We start from the raw sequence: 17,162 nt of genomic DNA on the forward strand, positions 1-17,162 counted from the left end.
ATATCCAGGGCTCAGGTAGAAAGAGAATATTTTGAAAATGATGATGGCAATATATGTACAATGGTGCTTGACACGATGGATGGATGTACGGATTGTGATAAGAGCTGTATGAGCCCCCAATAAAAAGATTTAAAAAACCCCAATCCATGACCAAGAAGGGGTCAAGCCACTATAACATTCACATATAACTAGAATGGAGTGGATTCAGAATTTAAAAAGGGAAAGGGAAGCTAACACACTAGCTAAATAGGTAAACAACTGAATTAAGCAATTCACAATAGGAGATATTCAAATAGACAATACACATATGACAAGCAGCTCAGCGGTAACCTCATTTACCACCCAAACCAAATTCACTGCCTTTCAGTCACTTCCTAACCAGAGAGACCAAATAAAGGATTCCTGGGACTGTCAATCTGTAGTGGAACAGACGGTTTTGTTGTTCACCTATGGAGTGACCGGTGGGTTGAAGAATAGACCACGTGGTCAGCGGTCCAATGCTACTTGACAGGGCTTCCTGGGCTCCTTCATTATCCATTACAATAAAACAAAAAATCCCCGTGGCCATAGACTCTACTCTAATGCAGAGAGATCATTTGAGACTGTAAATCTTTACAGATGGGCTGGTTGGTTTGAACTGCCAACCTTGAGGTTAGCAGTCCAATGCTTCTCTGACCCCTCCACCAGGGATGCTTTTGTTAACCACTGTGCAGCTGCAACTTAATAGGTTTCTTGGAGGATGCAGTCGATATCTCTCTCCCTACTTCTCCCATGAATTACAACTGAAAATCCTCGATATTGTGTATAAGGCAAACATAAGAAGACGGAGAGCTGACGAGAAGTCTGGCTGGAGGCTTTGGCACTCAGGGCAATACACCGTGACTTCCCTGACTTTTCTTTTAGGTCTGTGCATTCCAGTGTAGGCTCTGGAGAAGCTAACAACATGGGAAGCCACAGTAAATGCACACCTAAAAAGAGCTGTCCGGAAAAGAAAAAAACCCCAAAAACCTGCCCTCTCAAGGCAGAGGACCAGGAAGGGAGTGACTTAGCGAGACAGAGGAGTCCTTCGGTGTGGCGATGGTGGACATCCTCTGCCGATGAGAAGTTGGTGGTTGCAGTCCACCCAGAGACCCCTCATAAGCCAGGTCTGCTGATCCACTTGTGAGAAACCAGCCATCAGAAACACGACAGAGACCAGTTCGATTCTGTGGCGTCACCAGTAGGTATACAGTCATAGCTCTACTCCGGGCAAATAGTCAGGTATCATTATCTGCAGATTTCATATGTGCAAATTCAACTAGTCATTCAAATCTATATGAAACCCTACGATTGATATACACGGCGCTTTCATGGTCATGGGCGAACATGCCCAAATGCTTGAAATATTTGTCGTCGGCATGCATTTTCCCAGCTGAGTTCAAGCCATGTGGCGCTCTGTCTTCTGTCCGCTCTCCACGAGGGTCTCCCTGGAGTCTGCTTATTGCCGTGACTTTCACAAGCTTGAGCTGTTTTTAACTGAAGTTTTTGTTATTGAAAATGGCCCCAGCATGGTGTTGCAGGGTGACATAAGAACAGAGGCAGCTCAAAATGCATCAAAGACCTCAATGCTAAGTCTAAGACTAGAAAGTTCCAGAAAGAAAGTGATGGAATAAAATTAGGGACCATAATTGATGGGCTAGACAATCAAACATCACTAATGTGCTCAAGACAAGGTAAGCCAGACCCTGGGCCACCTAAAAATCAAGTATTTATGTCTGTCAAAAGAGCAAAAACAGAACCTTCAGATTGGGGGTGGTGGGGATGGGCAATGACGTACCTGACAAGGCTCTAATCTCAGAAACTTAATGGAGGAGGTATTGACTAAGAAAACGACAAAAGACAGACCATCCAACTGAAAACTGGGCAAAGGACATGGATGCTTCACCAAAGAAGGCATTCTGGTGGCTAACAAGTTTATGAAAAGATACTCAAGCCATTAAAGAAATTAAAGAAATGCAAATCGAAACTACCATAAGCTGTGCCTCCAGGGGCAGTGAAGCACGAGGAAACATACATCATTCCTGTAGTTCCTGAATGCTTCCTCCCCACCCCCCTATGACCCAGTTCCAGCTGACAAATCCAGCTAGACCAGAGAACACACATTGGTACAGATAAGAGCTCTGGACCCATGGAATTTAGGACAGATAATCCCCCAGGAACAGTAGCAATATCAGGAGGGTAGGGGAGTGGTGGGGGAGGGGAAGGGGGGAGAAAGGAGGAACCCGTCACAAGGTTGGAGAGATAGCCCACTCCCCCAAAGGGGACAAATAATAGAAATGTGGGTAAAGGGAGACAATGGACAGTGTAAGATCTGAAATAATAACAATATATAATTGATCAAGGATTCACAAGGGTGGGGGAGGGAGGGGGAAAAGGAGGAGCTTATTCCAAGGGCTTGAGTAGAAAATGTTTTGGAAATGATGATGGCAACATATGTACAAATATGCTTGATACAACTGTATGGAATGTTCTAAGAGCTGTAAGAACCCCCAATAAAATGATTTTTAAAAGATATTGCCTCACCCTGGGAATAACTGCCCTATAAACAAAAAAAATTAAATAACAAATATCAACAAGGATGTAGGGAAACTGCCACATTTATACACTGCCGTTGAGATTATATAGTACAAGCACTATAGAAAATGATACGGCATAAAGATAACAAAAAATGAAAGAAAGAAAATGATACGGCATTTCCTTTAAAAAGTAGAGTTAGAAATATCATGATTCATCAATCCCACTCCTAAATTTACATCGTAAAGAAATAAGACTTGTAACACAAACAGACATACACACATCACAGAATTATTCATAATAGCAAAAGCATAGAAATGTGTCCATAAACAGATGAATGGATAAACACACCATGGTACATACATACAATGGAATATTGTGCAATAATAAGGAATAATAGTGAATTCATAAACCAAATTTACAATATAAAGAAGTATGAAGGGCAATTATACTGAGTGAAATAAGTCAGTCACCAAAGAATAAATATTGTATAAGATCAGTCTTTTTTTTAAATTTCAGAGTAGATTCGCATACACAAAAATTGTTAGATTGAGGGGAAGGAAGGGAATCACCAGTTAGGTCGCGGCCTGATCATTTGGAAGAAGTCAACATAATGTGACCAATGCAAAGGAAGACATGGAGAGCGAAGGAGAGTGAAACCCGTGACGTGTACTGGACTGCAACAATAGTGATGCCAAATAACGATTTATAAGTGGACACAAAAATAGATACATGTGCTAAATAGATATAGGAAGTCATACTAGAGAACACCCATATACATATATAGGTATGCTTGTGGATAGCTCTTTCAACATGCATAGCAGTAAGTGCTGGATGTCTATTCGTATATAATATAGCACAGAGGGACACATGGGATTTCCTAGGCATTAATAAGCACTTGGCTGGTCTGAGCTACTGGGCTTAAAGGCTAAGGGTCATAGTCTCAGGAGACATCAATTGGCGTAGGATAACTAAATAATGTACTATATCTTAATTTGATGAGTAGTATCTGGTCTCTTCCCATCTGGTGTGCAAAGAAGAATGCAGAAAACCAAAGAATTAAAGAAGCACCCCAAGGACTAATGGACCCCAAGAACCACAGCTTTCTTCTAAGAATTAGCTACCAACAGCCCTGAGCAGGGCCACCTTTGTGGTTAGAGTGGAGGGAAAACGGAAAACAAAATTCAAATTTATTAAAAAGACCGACTTACTGGCCTTGGAGGAGATTGGCAGAATCCCCCCAAAGCAAATGCCCTATGACAACATTCTAACTTAGAAATGAAGCCACTCCCGGAGACTACCTGTCAGTGAAATAACAAACTCATCTAGAAATAAGCAATAGCGCTTGGGAGGTATGCGCTTGTAAAACCAATCAGCTGTAAAGGACCAAAGGGGAACATCTGCTCCAAAGCAAAAATGAGAGCAGGGCAAGGCTGGCAGGGGAATTTGACAATGGACATGGGGCAAGTGCTGACTCATTACGGGGATCTCAACCCATGGCAGGGAACAATGTGTGCATGAACTATTCTGAGCTATTTTGCTCTATCAACTTTCATCACAAAGCACCCTAAAATGTTCATAACAAAATAATAATAAGTTATACACTGGAAATTTTATTCTCATGAGAATTTGTGATAGGATAAATGCACACAAGCAAATAATGAAGGCACACTGAAGGAGAGACGGTAATTTTAATGTTCAAGATGCTTAGGCTGAGTTGAGTAGAGTTTGTTAGCTATAGTCAACTGGTTACATTGAAGGATGTCTTAGAGTAGTTCACAGATAATTTGAAAACAAGAAGTAAAAATATGACCTCTGACTCTCAGTCACACACTCACTCACTCACAATGAGACGTCAGTAGCCTCACAGGCTAAATGACGACTGACGAGATCAACTACTGGTGAGGAGGGAGACAATCTGACACTCACAAGGGAGTGAAATTTGGTACCATCACTTTGGAAAACTAGTGAGAGTTATTGCTATAGGCTGAACTAATGAAGACTCTCTACTCCAGCAATTTTATTTCTGAATATGTACTGTTGCTCTGAAGCAGCGATTCTCAACCTATGAGCTCCCGGTTTTCACAGGGACCGCTGGAGACCATCGGAAAACACATAAACATTTCACAATATAGAATTGCATATTGTTTTGTGATTAATAACTATGCTTTAATTGTGTTTAATCATGTTTAATTTGTAACAATGAAAATACATCCTGCATATCAGCTATTTACACGACAATTCATAACAGTAGCAAAATGACAGTGATGAAGTAGCAACAAAAATAATGTTATGATTAGGGGTCACTACCACATGAGGAAGTGTATGAAAAGGGCACGGCATGAGGAAGGTTGAGAACCACTGGTCTAAAGGACCAAACATGATTATCCCTCGCAGCAGTAGGAATGATTGTCCAGCATCATAATAACTTACTTACATATGAACAATGCCGCTGTCATGGCTGGGACATGCTCTTGAATGGATTCAAACTCAGACAGTTTGTAAAAACATAAAAGATTGAGATAAATGTGCTATTTTAGTCACTTGTGAGGTAGACCCCAATTCATACAATATTTAATCAACAAAAAACACAAATAAAAGGAGTGCCCAGACACTTTTCACTGATAGAAAAATGTAGAAACCGGTTTTAGAGCTAAGATTCAAATTCTTGAATCTGCTGCATGTCATGATCTGACAGGTTTGGAAATCTACAACTTCACTCCTGAACAGTTTCAGTCTCAGAATTTATGCTCCTTGAGGTTCCTAGAACTCATCACATCTCAGTGGCGTTACCTGTATAGGGACTTGCCTCTCTTAATCTCTGGTAAACTCTCACTCATCTGTTGGAATCAGTTTACGCCCTTCTTCTGAGAAACTTTCCCTGATACTCCAGGCAGACACACCTGAACTCCTACTGTATTTGAAATACTCTCCCCAAAGATAGGGCTTTTTTTTCTTAATAGAAGACTAAGCATGTGGTCTCCCCAAAAGGCTGGGATTTCTTGAGGGCAAGATCTATGCCCCTTCCATTGCTGTATTCCAGGGCTAAACATAACCTGGGATACTAGAAGCCCCATAAACATATTCGGAACAGACAAATGATTTCTAAAATCCAGGTGGAAATGAATTCTTAGAAAGGGAAGAGTTTCCTTTTCAAAGGCAGAGACATCCTATCACTTGCATGAGAGGACAACGTGGAAAGAGAAAGCAACAAAGTACAGGAGCCCTTGACCTTGGCCCCAACTCTGAACTACCTAGGGACTCAGTGACCGGCCTTCTCATTAACTGCACTGGAGGGGTGGAGCTATTCCGTCTCTGGGACTATAGCTTGAACATTATAAATTTGTCTCTTTGAGGTGGCCCTCTTAAAGCCAGTAGAATCAGTAGTGTTTACTGGGCACATACCATGTTTATTGTCTTCCCAAAATATTTGTCATCTTGGTCCTGCTTAAAAATTTTAGTTTTACAGTGAAATGGAAAGCAGAAGTGTGTGTGTGTGTGTGTGTGTGTGTGTGTGTGTTGGGGATTCAAGTCTTTTTATGAGCTGATCCTGGAATACTATTGAATCATTACATTAAATTCAATTTTGCCCTTTCATAAACAGATTATTTTCTGCTTTGAAGTTTGTGTTGGTAGCCTGTGTTTTCAGTAATGGAAGGTATGCTGAAACCAAGGGGGAAATCTGGAGGGCCCATGGATTTTGGTAAAATTACGTGAGACCTATATGTGCCAAGTGAATTTTGGTGGTAGGATTGGTGGACTGAGGCTTGTTATTTTCTTTTCTTTTCAGACTTGTGGTTGTAGAGTCCATGCTAGGTAGCAGCACATCCTACAAGTGACCAGCAGCTTCTCAAGACACCAGAGAGACGGAGAACACTGGTGGGTAACGCACACCCCGGCACCGTGACAGGATTAGCATGCATATGTGACACGGGGCACCCAGAACACTTAGAAGTAAATGAAGACAGTCCATCTTTACCTTAAAAATACCACGTCCTCTAATAAGAAAGATAAGGTGTGGACACAGAGTAAAATGTAACATTGTGGTTTTTCATGACCATAGAATTAATAACTCTAGTGACTGAGACTAAACTCCAGTTCTAATGACGGTGACTGGGAAGAAATGGACACATACAATCAAGTCAAGATAATCGTTCTGTTTTGTCCAGGTCACACGCAGGTCCTCTATTTAGTCCTGCAGTGCGTGCTTGAAAAGTAGGATGGACTGACTTCAAGGTCCTTGTGTTTCATTCATATTTGCTAAGAGGACAGTCATTCACAATCCTTACAATCCTTCCAACTAGAAACCTTTGTCATCCTTGTCGCTTCTCTGTTCCTAACTCCTAGATGCAACAGGTCAAGTCCTGCCAGTTCCGTTCCAGAAATGCCTCTCCGTTCCATGACTTCATCCCCCCGCCCCCCCCCCCCCAGCACCTGATTTTACAACAGGCCTTTGTCCTTCTCTCCCTTCCTTGCCTCCCGCCCTCTCCGGAACCCAAGAACTAGCACCCAGCTTGCTCCTTGCCTCAGATTCATCTTTCTAGCTCAAGCCAGAGCAGACCCATTGACTGTATAAGCTGGAGCTGTCCTAGGATCAAGGCGAGACCCTTCCTGGGACAGTGTCCCTTGTGCCCTGATCCTATCTGCCTCCCCTCCTTGATTTCTCTATACCCGCCATTCCTGTCCCCAGGCAAGCAGCTATCAGCATCCTCAATCTTGATAATGGTGGGATTCCTCTCAACCCTACTCTCTGGGACTTTATATCCATACCCTTCCTTTCAGGAGGATTTTCCCACCTCCAGGAATCTCCACCCAACACCTACATTTTTACTCACATTAATTACTAATTACCTGCTACTCACTCTCCCAGCCATGCTTGTGTGTGTGTGTGTGTGTGTGTTCAGGAGAGTGAGAGGGAAATATGTACATGAGAATTATTTTCAAAGTTATCTATATACATACCCCACCCCTACCTCACCCCACCCCACCCCCAACACCCATGAAGCAGTGCATTGATAGGGAGCTGCCAGAGGTTCAGGCCAGATTAAGAAGAGGACATGGAAAAAGAAATATCATTGCTCATGTCAGATGGATCTTGGCCAAAAGCAGAGAATACCAGAAAGATGTTTACTTGTTTTATTGTTTAGTCAATGGCATTCAACTGTGCGGATAATAACAAACTATGGACAGCCTTGAGAGGAATTCCAGAATACTGCATTGTGTTTATGTGGAAGCTGGCCATGGAGTAACAGAACACGGGAATACTGCATGGGAAGATATGTTCAGGGCTGTATCCTCTCACCACACTTATTCAATGTGTACGCTGAGCAAACAAGAGAAGCCGGATTCGGTGAAGAGGAGCGTGGCATCAGGATTGGAGGAAGCCTTAGTAACAACCCGCGGGATGCCGATGACACGACCCTGCTTGCTGAAAGACTGGAGTTACTGGGATGGATTATAACTCAGTGTAAGGAGACCAACACCCTCACACTGGACCAATAGGTGATATCATAATAACTGCAGAAAAGGTTGAAGTTGTTAAGGATTTCATCTTGTTTGGATCCAGAGTCAGTATTCAAGAGATCAAATGATGTACTAAAGTGGGTAGATCTGGTACACAAGACCTCTTTACAGTGTTGAAAAGTCAGGATGTCCTTTTGAGTACTAGGTGCATCTGACCCAAGCCATGACACTTTCAGTTGCCTCATCTGTGAAAATTGGACACTGCAGAAAGAAGACTAAAGGCATTTGAATTGTGGTGCTGGTAAAGAACGTTGACAGGACCATGGATTGCCAAAAGCACAAACAAAGTTACCATGATCGCCAAAAGCACAAACAAAGCTACCATGATCACCAAAAGCACAAACAAAGCTGTCTTGGAAGAAGTACAATCAGAATGCTCCTTAGAAATGAGGTGAGAAAGAAGTGGCTTTCTTGTCCCTTTGCTATCAAGATGATCCAGAATTGTGTCGAGTAGCAGTTCTATAATGGCAGAGAATGTTTCCTAACCTGCGCTCTCTAATCTTTTGGTTAACAATGCAATGAGTGTTGTGTTCTTGCCTTCAGTCCAATGGTGACCTCCTAATTCCCACTCTTCCAGTGCTTTCCTTGATATTGCAAACGTTTAGTGCCCTGACGCCAATCTCTTTAGTCTTAAACTACATCTGATCATTTGTATTTCCCAAATGAACTCTGACTGAATCACAAGGCAAACTGTGGACCTTCATAAGAGTACAATATGCAGATGCAAACCACGTACTATGATTTGCAAGGAATCAAAGTTATAAGAAGTTGCTTTAAGGTAAATATGCATACATATTTCCTTTGCTGGACATGAAAGTCAATATCAATAACTTCTGCTATTCCTGTGTGACCACATCTGCATGTACTTTGATATCTACTTCCTCCAGCCATTCTCACACACTAGAGAACAATTTCAGAGTGTGTTCTTGAACCAGACGATTTACTGCTATCCCAGGGCTCGTCTCCATTTAGAATTCTGAACATGCCCAGCAGCCTTTTAATCTCTGGCTCCATTACTGCTTCAAACTGAAAGATGAAAACACAGGCACGAAGAAGCCTCATGAATGTTTATGATTTGCCACCTCGGGGAATCTATGACACCTGGTTGGCACCAGGTTTTGATATAAACAAACATTTCAGGAAGTGTTTTCTTCTACCTCCATAGCAGTTTCGTTAGCTGCCCAAACTTGCCCGGTAGCCATCAGATTTCATTCTGAAGTAAATTGATTAATCTCCAGAACCTTTTGCAGTGAGGGAGCGGTGCGGAGAATTCACTTCCTGTGCTTAGAATTGTGTCTAGGCTGGCTCACTGCCAGCTGTCTTCTTAGGATACTGTAATCACATACCTGTCATTAGCAATTAGCAAAAACAAGGGAAAATACCAATTTCGGTTCCCAAACTCTCTGGATACAGACTCTGTTGTATGCTTCGCACGCATCTTAATCATCTCATCCACTAATCCTGAGCTGCTTTCCCCAGTCTGAGCCCACACATACATGCCCAGTGTTTGTGAAGCACCCAATCTGTAAAACACAAACCTAGCCACATACTCTCCCAGCAAATGTTGTCCATTGTGTTCTTTACACAGCAAGAACTGGCCAATATAAGTGTACAGTTAAACTGTACAGCACTAACCCTGGACCAAATTTATGAAACTTACACTGAATTTAACTTTTTCCGAGTCAGTGCTAACTCTTCTACCGCTCCTTCTGAGCCATAACTTCCTATCATTCCAAAGTTTCTCTCTCCCAATGATTTCTGTACTTTATCTTCACTCTCTCCCTCCTTCCTAGCTCTTTTCCAGCTTTCTGCTGTCAACAATGAACTATGCTCCAATATTTTCTGTTTTAGAAGTTCATAGATCTACACTCTCTTTAGCTATTACTGTTTTCTCTCAAAGCAACTCCCCAAAATATTACTTAGATTGGGGTCAGGAGACATGAGTCTATGAGTTAGGCATTAGAATATTACATTTATGTTTTTGTAATAACCTGAAATAATCATATCAGTACCTTCCCATTTATCTTGATGCCTGTCCAACAGCCAGGGAGTACCTGAGATCTCAGTGTCTTTAACTTTTACATATGTGAATACTGACATGCTCCATTAATTGTCTCGAACTGCGGGGAGAGAGAATCTAGGTGGATTTAGCTTTTGAGTGACTTGTGATAAAGTGAAATGGTGCCTTGGCACTATATGAATATGGAAATGTGGTGGTGAGCCCATGCATTGTGTGGCACAAGAAAATAGAGTACAAGAAGCTCTCAGTTACTCCCAGCTAGTACCATAACTTACAATGAGAACAGCTATTGTGTTTTGTGATATTTTTGCACAATAATATAAGCTATTACATCAAATTGATATTGAAAATTTTCATGTATTTTCTTTAGACTTGTTTTTATATTTAACTTGTAAACATGTTTCGGCATCATGGTTGCATTAACTGTAAGTGCAAAACTCCAGATAAAGTTGATACTAATACATATTAAATACAAACAAAAGACAAGTCAGCTTAGGCTTGTTTAAGAATTATCAGTTTAAAATTTCATGTCTTTGGCTAACATTTATATAGTACTTCCTATATGCCAGGCATTCAACTGGGTGGATCAAAACAGACCGAGGACAGCATTTGAACAGATGGGGATTCCAGAACACTACCTTGCGCTCACATGGAACCTATGCACGGACCGAGAGGCAATGGTTCAGACAGTACAAGGAGATACCTTGTGCCTTCCAACCAGGAAAGGTTGCCTCGAGGTTGTATCCTTTCAGTATGTTTATTCAAGCGCTATGCTTAGCAAATGAGCGGAGACGCTGGACAGACTGAAGATCATGGAATCAGGATTGGGGCAAGGCTCATTAGCCACCTGTAATATGCAGGTGACAGACCTTGCTTGCGGAGAATCAAGAGAACTGAAGGTGCTCTGGGTGGAGCTCAGTGAGAACAGGCTTAGTATAGATGAAAGCACACAGGCTGTGTGCAGAAAAGGTTGTCGTTAAGGACTTCATCTTACTGGGACCCACAACCATGGAAGCATCAGTTAAGGAATCTAATAATCCTGCACTGAGCAAAGCCCCTGCACAAGACCTGCTGACACTGTTAAAGAAAACATTGATCACTTTGAGAGCGAACGTGCACCGGACACAAGCCAGTCAGCCCAGAAAGGCTAAGGATCTCTAGATATGAAACGAAGGAGAAGGCTCAGATGAGGGCTCACTAAGTTCAGCAGACTCAGGTTAACGACTGCTTGACGTTTAGGAATTTTTTTTCACCTTTCTTCTTGTCTTTTGCATGTAGTCGAAAGGTATATTTTAGGAGTGCTATTCATATTTATGTTAACATTTTTGTTTCAAAAACATAAGACATTTTTTCATCTTGGCTCTAAAGTGTAATGTCGCTACTTTGTTCCTTTCCCATATCTAGAAGGGCAGCATAGCAATCGGTGGGTGTGTGTGCTTGTTGCTATTAGACATGAAATGAAAGAAAATGTTTATTTGTACTCTTTGAAAAGATCAGTTTCATTTATACTTTAAGGATTTGGGAACATTCCAGCCCTTTATTGGGAAAATAGTAGAACACGATTCATTGTCTTTTCATTCAATTTTCTATAAGCCTTTGTAGCCCCCTTGTGTTTTTGGTCAGTCATACAGGTTCTGCCTAAGTTGGTAACAGCTGTAGTATGCAGTACACTATTGCTCCACGTGGGGCCGAACTTCTAGAACCATCCAGCTACCGTACTGTGATTCTGGTAGTGCGGCACAACGAGACAGAGCAGTGATGGTTAGCATAGAGGACCATGAAATCAATCTCAACTATCAGAGAGAAGCAACGTTTTTCCCTTCCTTCTTCAAGATGCTAGTAACGATAGCATTTCCTATAGAAACCATTTCATTGCACAAAGCATATGTATTCAAACTACTTAAAATAAAATGGAAAATTTATTGTCACTCTATAGGGGGACTCTCTAGGAACCCAACAGTTCTCAACAGTGCCCAGATGTAGTAAAAGGGCCTGAAATGGAAAGTGTAAAGCCTAGGAACCATGGGGGGTTATCAGTCGTTGCCTCCACCATTTGTCTCCGTCCTGTGCCACATGGTCTCTTCTCATCTCTTTCTGGGGTCAGCTTCATTCCTCACAACCCGCCTTCCTCATCTACACACTCTCTACACACATGGCTCAGACACAGCACCTGCAGCTTTTACCCCATCCCAGCTTTATGCCACACCTGTGTTAGTCAGGTAGACTAGAGAATCAAATTCAAAGGCACTCAAAGGTGTATAGGAGAGAACTTTATATACTAGAGCAGCTGAATATTGAGAGAACATCCCAACCCAGGCCAGATCAAGTCCATCAATTCAATATTAGCCTATATGTCTAATACCAATCTATAAAGACCTCTTCAGACTCACAAAACACATGCAATGATGCCAAATGCAGGCAGATCACAGGCCAGTGGGTGAGAAGTCTTGTGGATCAGTGGTGGTGTAAGCATCTCAGCACTGGCAGGGGTCTCCACGTGGCTTTTCCAGCTCAGAAGCTCTGGCTGCCATCAGCCTGTCTCCATGTGTCTGGTCAGCTGCAATGTCTCCCAGGGAGTCTGCCTGTGTCCCGCCTCCAACAAGCTATTTATCTCCTTAGTGCCTCCAAATGAGGTCATCAAGCTGCCATCTGATTGACAGGCTAAACTCCACCCCTTCACTCTTCAGCCTCAACTTGACAACAGATTATGTAACTACCACACACATCCAAGTTCATACACTAACTGAGAGATAGGAAAATGCTGGGCAGAAGAGTGTGACACTCTGGATCACATGCAGGTATATAAGGAAGCAGAGTCATTTCCTGTGAGTGTCCCATTGTGTGAACAGAACAAGGGAATACTGCATGTTTAAAATCAAGAAAAGTATTTGAAGGTTGTATCCTCTCATAATACTTTTGATCTGTATGCTGAGCAAATAGTAAGAGAAGGTGGATTATAGGAAGAACGTAGTCTTAAGATTGGAGAAAGGCTTATAACAACCCGTGATAAAGGAGACAACACAACAGTGCTTGCTGAAAGCGAAGAGGACTTGAAGCTCTAGCTGATGAAGCTCAAGGACGGCAGCCTTCAGTATGGACCACACCTCAATCTAGAGAAGACCAACAGCCTCACAACTTGACCAACAGTTGTGGACAATCATGAAACACAGAGGAAAAGATGGAAGGGGTAAAGGATTTAGTCTTGCTTGGATCCACAATCAATGTAGGAGGATGCGGCAGTCAAGAGATCAAAGGATGCATCGCACTGGATAAATCTGCCTCCCAAAGTCTCTTTAAAGTGTTGAAAATCAAGGAGGCTACTTTTCGGACTAAGGTGTGCCTTACAGAAGCCAGGGTGTTTTCAATGGCCTCACATGCATCTGGAAGTTGGATATTGAATAAGGTCAACTGAAGGAGAATCAACACATTTTAATTATGGTGCTGGTAAAGAATATTGAAAGGACCATGGACTGCCAAAATAACCAACAAATCTGTCTTGGAAGGGCAGCCAGATCTCCTTAGAAGCAAAGATAGCAAGACTTTGTCTCATGGTCTTTGGGTGTGTTACTGGGAGAGACCAGGCCCAGGAGAAGGACATCATGCTTGATAAAGTAGAGGGGCTTGGTGTCAGCAGCGCTGAGGGCGGGGGAGGGTGGCGGGCAGCTGCTGGGTGCGGAGGCAGCAAATGTTACAGGTCCTGGTGGCGTTCCAGTGCAAGGCAGCAAATATGCAGCAGACCGTAACCATTGTAGGCATAACCCACGTCGTAGCGGTCCTCCACACAATTACCAGCAGAATTACCAGAATAGTGAGAGTGGGGAAGAGAACGAAGGATCGGAGAGCGCTCCCGAAGGCCAGGTCCAGCAGAGCCAGCCCACCTTACTCCATGCGGAGACCCTATGGGCGTCCACCACAGGATTCCAACCCTCCTGTGCAAGGAGAAGTGCTGGAGGGTGCTGACAACCAGGGTGCAGGAGAACAAGGTAGACCAGGGAGACAGAAGATGTATCGAGGTTATAAACCAAGATTTCGAGGGGCCTCCTGGCCAACAACAGCCTAGAGATTGGCAATGAAGAGGATAAAGAAAATCAAGAAGAAACCCAAGGTCAGCAGCCACCTCAACATCGGTACCGCCACAACTTCAATTACCGACGGAGACGCCCAGATAACCCAAAACCACAAGATGGCAAAGAGACAAAAGCAGCCGATCCACCAGCTGAGACTTCGTCGCTCCTGAGACTGAGCAGGGCAGGGCTGAGTAAATGCCAGCTTACCATCTGTACCATCATCCGGTTTAGTCATCCAACAAGAATGAATGACATTACAGCAAGAAGAAATGAACCAAAGATTGGAGCTGAAGACCTGAAGTGCTTGCCTTTTGCCCATTGACCAGATAACTAGACCTGTCTGCATTATCTATGCAGCACGGGGTTTTTAATTATTTTTACCTAAAGATGGCTCTTTTTGGTAATAACAAACGTGTTTTTTAAAAAGCCTGGTTTTTCTCAATATACCTTTAAAGATTTTTTAATTGTTTCATATCTGGTCAAGTTGAGATTTTTAAGAACCTCATTTTTAATTTGTAATAAAAGTTTATAGCTTGATTTTTTTAAAAGTTAACAAACTGCAAGCACCTGTTAATAAAGGTGTTAAATAAAAAGGAGAGGGGCAGCAAAAAAGAGGAAGGCCCTCAACAAGTGGGCTTACACAATGGCCACAAACATTGGTGCAAGCAAAAAAACAAAGACGAGGCTGGAACAGGGCCAGCAGTGCTTTGTTCTCTTGAAAATGGGGTTGATTTGAGTTGGAAAGGACTTCGTGGCACCAAACCACATGAATGGCGTGGGCAACCCCGAGGAGGGCCCTGCACTGGCTTGTTGTTCTGGTTCGTGGTTGTGGCTGACCGAAACCAAACCCACTGCAGCGGCGTCAGGCAGCCTTAGTGACCCTGTAGGCGACGGAACTGCTCTCAGGGTTTCCAAGACTGTACTCATGAATCAGAGTAGGCAGCCTCACCTTTCTCTTGTTTGTTTGTGGGGTTTTTTTTGGGGGGGTGGCGACTGGCAGTTACCTCCTATTACAGAGGTAGCTTGTATATTCTGAAATTTTACTCTAAGGAAGCAATGGTCACAAATCATGCCCTCAGGAAATGCAGTAAGTGAAGCACGGTCACTTTGCGTCCTCATAAGATTATGTTATTGATCACAACATCTTTCCTACTTGGAGACATATGTGCTACTGAATAAGTACCATTCTTTGGAATTTCATTGTCCTTTACTAATTCAATCCATGTTTTTCTCACCTTTCGGAAGTGGGGAGAGGCTGGTTTTTGTTAGGAATAATCATGGACAAAGATCAAAAAGAGGTCAACTGAAGAAATGGTTAAGCCTTTGCTTACATTAAAGCAGAAAGCAGACCTCCAAGATTTGCATATCATCCAGCTCATTAACTCTTGCACTTAAGGATACAATTCAATTTAGGAGTGAAGAATACGGTTTCACCTGGTGTTCTCTTTGGGAACCAGTGCCCTCTGCATGGGGCCAGTGACTACATTTAAACTACTGATAAATATGGCAGTATGTTCCTGACATTTCTAATACAATGATCTTTAGTAAAAATTCAAAACTGAAGCATCTGGTTAATCAAATCAAGATTACTCGGGATAATCATAGGTAGAATAATAAGTCTCTGCTAGGCCACCAGATAGGTCATGGCTTTTAATTGTACTATCAAGTGTCACAGAAGCATCTTCCAGCAGCTGTTATACCTCATAATTATGTCTATTTTCATCCTCATGAGATCTAGGGCTTTCAAATAATACTTCCTTTGAACAAAGGATTCTATGATACTCGTATACATACATACATACATACATGTGTGTGTGTGTAGACACAGGTGCTAGGTACTATTGAATAGATGCCCAGTCATAACTCACAGTGAGCCAATGTGTAAAAGAATGAAACTGCCTGACTCTGCACCATCTTACAATCACTCCTCTGTGTGTACGTGTGTGCACATAAAATATACACATATCCATATGCATATGCAAGAGAGGTTTGAATACATTTATGAAATGTGTATTTCATCTCAATATATGTATGTTTTATAAATATAGGAAAACTGCCTATCTAAGGGAGGAGACTGACTTCATTCTCTTCAGATGAAAACTGAGAGTTTGTAAATGGTAAATTTTCAATGCTGGGTCTAAATATTAAAAAAATATGAATCTACAATAAAGAATTTACTAAGTCTGATTTATTTATATAATGACTCAAAAGGTATTGTGGAACTTACTTTGTCCTGGGACCATATGATTCCTAGCTCACTGTCTGTGGATGGAGAGGGCAGAGTTCATTCATTCTTTCATTTCTTTAACCAACACTTATTGGTCACTGTGTGCTAGGTACTAGAGTCAACAACGGCCAAAGCCAATAAATTCTCTACCCTCATCGAACATACAAATACAAGACCTCTATAACAAGGACATTTCAGTGTAAGGAATATCAAAGAAACGGTTATAAAACAGAGAAGTGGGATATAAAATGTGTGTGTGCTTTGGAAGAGGAAAGCTCTCAATGTGAAGTTCGCTCTTTAATGAAGAATTAAAGGTAAATGGCCATGAAAATTTTCTGGGAATGAACATTCCTAACAAGGAATAGCAAAGCTCGAGGTGGAAATGAAGCTGTTGTGTTAGAGGAACGACAAGGAGGACAGTCTGATAGAGCAGACAGAGCACAGGAAGAACAGCTCAACAGTTATCCAAGATAATGAGACTCATCACACAGGATCTTAGACACCAACAGCAAGACTTCAGCTTTTAGTCTGCATGGAGTGTGTGGTGGTTACAGCAAAATGTGAGTCTTTAACTTGCTTTCAAAATAGATTGAAGGAGGAAAGACATGACGTCATCAAAGGGGCCCTTACGAATGAAGGGCAATAATGCAAGCATTGGATGATGCCATGGAGACTGAGATGGACACATGCGGATGCTGAGAAACGACCACACTTCAGATACAGGTCTGAGACGTCATTAATATAATTTCCCACTGGCCAGTGTGAAGTCCGA

The 17,162-nt window shown here is 42.2% G+C and overlaps 1 protein-coding gene and 1 pseudogene across 11 annotated transcripts in view; one reads left to right on the forward strand and one right to left on the reverse strand.

Annotated features, from left to right (window-relative positions):
• DLG2 (discs large MAGUK scaffold protein 2) overlaps positions 1–17,162 on the reverse strand; it is a 2,300,776-nt gene that overhangs the window by 272,493 nt on the left and 2,011,121 nt on the right. The window lies entirely within an intron of this gene.
• LOC142444287 (Y-box-binding protein 1 pseudogene) lies at positions 7,822–14,358 on the forward strand (annotated as a pseudogene).

Source organism: Tenrec ecaudatus, chromosome 4 (genome assembly GCF_050624435.1).
Source record: "Tenrec ecaudatus isolate mTenEca1 chromosome 4, mTenEca1.hap1, whole genome shotgun sequence".
NCBI lineage: Eukaryota > Metazoa > Chordata > Mammalia > Afrosoricida > Tenrecidae > Tenrec > Tenrec ecaudatus.